Source organism: Eurypyga helias, unplaced genomic scaffold, assembly GCF_000690775.1.
Source record: "Eurypyga helias isolate BGI_N326 unplaced genomic scaffold, ASM69077v1 scaffold12888, whole genome shotgun sequence".
Lineage (NCBI taxonomy): Eukaryota > Metazoa > Chordata > Aves > Eurypygiformes > Eurypygidae > Eurypyga > Eurypyga helias.
This window is the reverse complement of record NW_010269052.1, coordinates 909-7942: the sequence shown is the minus strand read 5'-3', so window position 1 is coordinate 7942 and position 7034 is coordinate 909.

The following is a 7034-nucleotide window of genomic DNA, read 5'->3' as shown; positions in this document are numbered from 1 at the left end:
TTTACCCAAGGCCTGTAGTGACAGGACTAGGAGCAACAGTTTTAAAATGGAAGAGGGTAGGTTTAAATTGGACATAAGGAAGAAATCTTTTATGATGAGTGGTGAAACACAGGAACAGGATGCCCAGAGAAGCTGTGGATGGCCCATCCCTGGAAGTGTTCAAGGCCAGGCTGGATGAGGCTTGGAGCAACCTGGTCTAGTGGAAGGTGTCCCTGCCCATGGCAGGGGGGGTGGAATTAGATGTTCTCTAAAAAGTACTTTCCAACCCAAAGCATTCTATAACGGAAACAGTCGGGTCTGTGAAAGACAACAGTATATGGTTGTCAGCCTCAAATATACAGCTGTCATGGTGACAAGAAGACGTTTGATCCCTGGTGAGTCTCATCATGTTGAGTGTTACCAGCTGTCATGCAGAGCACACAGCACTGCTCTGTTGCCAAAATCGCCATCCTGATTCCACCACTAAGGGCCCCAAGTCACTCCCTGACTTGCCACACCTTGGTTTCCCGGTAGAGAAAAATAACTATCAACAGGCATCAATATCTGAAGTGCTATTTAAGATCTAGCTGAATTTCTAAGTGATCATTTTATATAAAACCTTCCTCTACTAACCTAGGCACCCAGTGGAGAGACCTTTCCTGACACGAGAGAGTAGGTCAGACCTTGACAGAGCAAACCATTTCAAAACTTGAAGATACTTTACATTTATTTCTCTTTCTTTTCCTCCAGATTTCAGTAAGAGGGCAACCAAGGATCAAGTCATCCTTGTTTAAACCACCTTGCAAAAAAATCTTTCAAATACTTATTCCCTCGATAACCTGCAACATGATCATTTTAGGCTGCAGTCAAACCCTTTCCTTTCTCCTGAAGAGCTTCATCAGCAAGATGCAATAATCACTTGTTTACCTCCGTGTGCATGAGTTGTAAGATGAGAGAGGTGCCTGCAGGAACATACACACAGAGGTCTGGCAGCTACAGAGAGATGAGCAAACTGCAATCCTAAGCACATCTTCTCGCTGCCTCCCCCTGCTCAGATATACCCAGGGACACAGGCGTGCAAACTACTCCCACCTCTCTAATAAAAGAGGATCATAAGAGACATTATCGTACACTCCTATTAATCAGCAGGCACAGAAATGGACGACATACCACCAATAAATTCAATTTTTCCCTAAATAAAACAACAAAAATTTCAATGCAATATGAAAAATTTCACTGAGACAGCAGCCGGTTGAGCAACAAAACCGCTGAGCTACTTGCTAGGTTTGAACACACAGGTCTCCCTGCTCCTCAGCCAATTTTCCTGAACTTTGGTAAGGCGTCGCAGATATCTGAGAAGAGCAAATAACGCTTTTGATAACTTTTTGGAGAGCACAGGACCGTCCATCTGCTTCCACGAGCAGGTGAAGGCACCTGCCCCAGGCATGCAGCAACAAGGATGGGAAACTCTCCAACTTTTCTATCTTTCTTTTTAGGGTTGGAGCAAAGATAAGCCTATAGCAGAGTTTCAGCCCACCACTACATGTGCACATTTCCCCTGGGTATCACATCCAAGTTCAAGCTTTTCAATATAAATACTCTAGTACAAGATTCACTTTCTTTAATATAATAACCCCAGCAAAACATAACTTATTACTCTAGCTATCCTGGGACCTCTGGAGAGCACTAAGAGATTCACTCTTCTTAATGCTGAATTAAGACTAGAGAATAATATTGCTATCGATCTCCATCTCTAAGATGGCCCTTACTTTGCAAGGGTGAGACAAGTGATGAGGGGTGAGACAATCACAGCTGGTGGGATTCTGGTTCAAAACCAACCTGGAGGAGGCAGTACCTCATGCAAAGGGCAAGTGACATGAGAAACCCCTTCTCAGAAGACACCCCATAACATTTTAAGAGGAACCACGTGCACTTGCTTGTTCTGCCATTCCTCTCCAGGCATCTTTTGGCAATAGATGGGGTCAAGCTCCAGCCTGGGTGGGCTTTTGGTCTGGCCATTGCCCAGTTCCTATACTAACTGTCTCCAAACCAAAACAACATCATTTAAAAATATTTTAAATGTTGCAAGACCCAAGCAGCTACTAGTAAACCAAATGCAGTATGTTACTGACTGCCACTTCATTCCTAATTTCCATTTGACCTATCCAGACGGTCTGCATTTCTTTTCACGTTATGATTTGAGGAACCCAATCCCTTTGAACAACTGCCCCGAGCCCAGAAGTGCCATTTGGAGCCAACAGCTGCGGGAAGGAGGACACAGCACCTTCACTAGCCCCTCCCTGCCAGAGCCCATCCCTGCTCCCCTTCGGATCAACACCTGCAACCGTTTCCCAACGGGCAGAGATTATGCACAGGGTTTTCACCTGCTCATTGGCTTTTTCCACCTTAACAACTTTTTAAACTTTTATGTAGCAAGGATGCCCCTGCCATTTAAAGAGGGAAGCACACAGCAGTAATTATTCATTAGCAACACATCACAAGTGACCTTTACATTGAAGCAGAGGAAGCCGCCGTGCCTGTCCAGCTGTATTGTGGAAGAAGATGTCGGCCAAGAGTTTCAAAAGGAGTAAATATTTTCATGCAAGGTAGCCAGCCTAAGCTACCTTGAAACAGTGTCTGACTCTTGAGGGGACGAAAAAAGATGTTCATCATGTCTCAAGCTAAGTATCTACAAGCCACTACACATTTCTGAAAATCTAGGCAGAGAGAAGTCACCATAGTGCTCGGTCCACGCTGGGATCTCACAACCACCTTTGATGTGAAGAATTAAGATATTGTCTTCCTTGTCATAAAAGGTACATTCCTAGCATGGGATAACTAATGGTGATTAGTTATGCCGTTGGAAAATCTGAGCAATACTGACGTTTCTACTGAAAAGCAGTTCTAGAGATGGAATCAAAAGCAAGGGCAAACCCAGAAGCCTTGCAGCGAGAGCCGGACTCCCTTGTTTACAGCAGGCCTTTCTAGCAGGGTAGGGACTACATGTTAGTTATGCTGATACACGTCTCTAGTGTAGCAAAAATATAACTCCTGTGCCTGTGCCACTGATTTTTCAGAAGGAGATAATTAAGCTCTTCTATTCTTGGAAGAGCACTAGTCCCATCTTTAGGATGCCATCTCAGGCATACACGGATGCATGTAGGAAGCAGAGCACCATACACACAAGTGAGAAACAGAGCTAGGACACACACACCGAGTCCAGCCACCAGAATCGTTTGTGAAGTAAAAGTAATGTGCAGCACTTTACGCATGATTTCATTTTCAAAAGCAAAAAAGTGTTAGGAAATTTTTTTGAAGACAGCCAGTAACATTTTGCAAGGATCGCTGACTCAAGCCCTCGATCTGGCTGTTTAGCTGATGACTGGAGAACAGCCCTGGCTATGTTTATTCTTTAGACAAAGTCCAGCTAAAAATGCATCCAGGCTTAAATAATCTGCGTAACAATGACCTCAAAATCCCAAATACAACATTGCATTGCATGAAGGTTTCCCAACAGGATAAAGCATTGTCAGGGCTGATAACCAGCTATCCCTTTTTGATGCACACAGCCTACCAACACTGCATTTTTGTCTTTACACCACCATTACTGCTCTTGGAAGTAATACATTATTTCATTTCCATTTGCATTTCAATATGGCCCTAAGGGCTTAAAATACATCTGGCCCTCACTGCACTAGTCTCTTCCCAAAGAGGATATTGCCTAAAGAAGGCGAGACAAAGGATGCGCTGAGTCTTGTGCATGCACCAGGCTGAAACCATGAGTGGTTTCAACCTCCAGCCCAACAAAACACCCCACTTTACTCTGCAGTTTTCCACTGCACTACAAGCAGCAGCAAATATCACCACAGTTAGCACAGGTGGGGAGATCTGGAGAAGTTGGCACAGCTCCAAGCCCAAGGTTATTCACTGGATCAGGAACAAGCCACTAGGAGTATCTGACTCATCAGTGTCAGAATCACAGAATGGTTTGGGTTGGAAGGGACCTTAAAGACCACCCAGTTCCAACCCCCCTGCCATGGGCAGGGACACCTTCCACTAGACCAGGTTGCTCCAAGCCTCATCCAGCCTGGCCTTGGACACTTCCAGGGATGGGGCATCCACAGCTTCTCTGGGCAATGTTCCATACTCACCAGGAGAATTTCTTCTTTGTAGCTAATCTAAAACTATGCTTTGTCAGATTCAATCCATTACCCCTTGTCTTGTCACTACAGACCCTTGTAAAAAGTCCCCCCAGCTTCCTTGTAGCCCCTTCAGGTACTGGAAGGTGCTATAAGGTCTGCCCAGAGCCTTCTCTTCTCCAGGCTGAACAAGCCCAACTCTCTCAGCCTGTCCCCATTGCAGAGGGGCTCCAGCCCTCTGAGCATCCTCATGGCCTCCCCTGGACTCACTCCAACCGGTCTATATCCTTCTGATGTTGGGAGCCACAGAGCTGGGTGCCATACTCCAGGTGGGGTCGCAAGGGAGCAGAGTAGAGGGGGAGAATCCCCTTCCTCAACCTGCTGGCTGTGCTGCTCTGGATACAGCCCAGGATATGGTTGGCTTTCTGGGCTGCCAGCGCACACGGCCGGCTCATGTTCAGCTTTTCATCCACCAGTACCCCCAAGTCCTTCTCCTCGGGGCTGCTCTCCATCCATTCTCTCTGTCCAGCCTGTACTTGTGCTCAGGGTTGACCTGACCTGTAGGACCAAACTTTCTGCGTTACCTAAAGCACACATCAGACACTATAATAGGTCTGCAGAGCACAGTGTGGGAAATGGAGATCTCACACACAGGTTTGTGGGTTTATATCCACCCCCTCGCTGTATGTGCGCCTCTCTCCTCCCCTTGCACAGCCCAACTCGGCACTGGTTTTGCTCTCATCATGAATGTTACCTTCAATGGGCGAGAAGGACTTCATATAGGTTTTAAGACAATCATACAGATTCACAGGGGAAGTGACCTCTAGAGATCATCTAGCCCACCCCCCCTGCCAGAGCAGGATCACCTGGAGTAGATCACACAGCAACAAGTCCAGGCAGCTTTGGAAAGTCTCCAGGGAAGGAGACTCCATCCCCTCTCTGGGCAGCATGTTCAGTGCTCTGTCACCCTCACAGGGAAGAAGGGTTTCCTCATGTTCAGGTTGAACCTTCTGTTTTCCAGTTTATGACCATACATTTATATAGTATTATTATTTAGGATTTGTGAGCTATTCCAAGTAGCAAACCACTTTTTTCCAAACTGAAAAGTACTTTTATTCACCTTGATGCTGGCCCTAAACCCTACCCTTCAAACCCACCACCCTGGGGCTGGGCACAGGCAGAGTTGGTAAATGAGATCCTGTGCCCCAGATTAACCCTCTCTCCTCCTCGGAGAGCTTGAGTCAGTCACGTTGATTTTGGTCGTGCCATCTGGAGGGCTGGCAGTGGGCACAGTGAGCTAGTCCCTACTGTTCAGTGCAGGGTCAGCCCCGGGCTGCTGGTAAGTAGAGAACTGCAGGATCGAGGGATCCTCAGACGCAGTTTAAAATCATCTTAAAACAAGGAGCTGTCTCTCAATCGAGCAGGCAGCACAAGCCTTGCCAAGATACTTGAGGTTTCAGCCCTTCGCTTTTCCCATCCGCCACGTGTGTGTGTGTTCCCACCCAACCACCAGCACCTCCCAGCTCATCCCCAGCCTCCACCACAGAGCTGCTGCGCATTTTGGTTTACCACAGGTTTCTTTAGCAAGGGCTCAGTGACACAGAGCGTAACACCCTTACCTCTCCATCTATAAAACAAATACGTAATTTTTAAAGCAAGGACACGTATCAAAGAGCACAGGATGCAGTGCACTGACTCATGCAACTGGCAAAGTACAAAACCGGCTGCATGCGTGCCCGCGTAGGGCATTCTGCAGCTCTTCCTATAATTAGTCCTTCAAACGCTAGAGGGGAAAGTAACAAATTCAAAGAGGTTCCACTTCCCAATTATTCACATATTTCCAAATCAAATGGTTGTCTGTCAGAGAGCAACATGCCATTGCCCTAGGATATCAAAATGCAAACTGAAAAGTCTCTCCAGGAACAGGATTTGCTTTCATTACATTTATATCACCTAATTTATTTTAAGATTATATATAATTAGCCTCTCCCTCCATTTTCCCCCCACCCCAGTTCAATATTCTCTTCCAAGCAATTTCAGAACATACCACACGTGCCAACGACACTTATTCCAAGGCAGCAGTCTCTTGTCTTTCAAACAATGTAAGGAATTCTGGTTTCTTTTTTTAGCATTTTCTTTCCTTGAATTGCCATTTTTTCTAGATGCACACTAGCACCAACCGGTGTCCACGAGATTTTTTTTTTCTTTTCTTTTTTTTAAGCAAACACCTCTGAGGAACTTTTTATCTTTACTTTTCATTTGCCTTCTCACTGCCTGAGATTTTAGGCTACCCTCCCTAATATTTTAAAGCCGTTTGTCATCACTGTCAGACTCGGTGCAGTACCCCCATTTGGACGTCTCCGCTTTTATTTTAAATCCTCTCCATTCCAGCAGGTAAACCCGCTCTAAGGTTTAATGCAAGGGGAAAGTGCCTGGATGGGTTTCCCATCACACGCTATTACAGAAACGCTCCCAGCGAGGATGGAATTTTCTTAAACTAGAAAAAAGTGAGGCCACATCCTGAAAAAGGTTTTCAGCAAACACATAGGGAGATTCCTGAGATGGGCAAGTTATTTCTGACCAGCTATGAGTATAAAAGCATTATTTCATTATTGTTAATTTTTTTCATAGGGAAGGAGGAGGGGATCTTTCCCCGGGAGGGAGAGAAGGCATTTGCTGCTGCTTCCTGCTCTGCTCCAACCTTCTGCTGAGGTTTTGGTTTCCCTCAATTTAGAGGAAAAAACACATTAATCATCTATCTTTTTAACACAGCTGATGCTGGGGCTAGATGTAAAGCATCTGATTTTTATCGGAGGTGAAACAGCACAATACCAAATAACAAGTGATATACCCGGTGTGCCACCACTGCCATCCAGCACAAGCCACCTGGCTGGTTTTGCCAAGGTGAAATCAAGT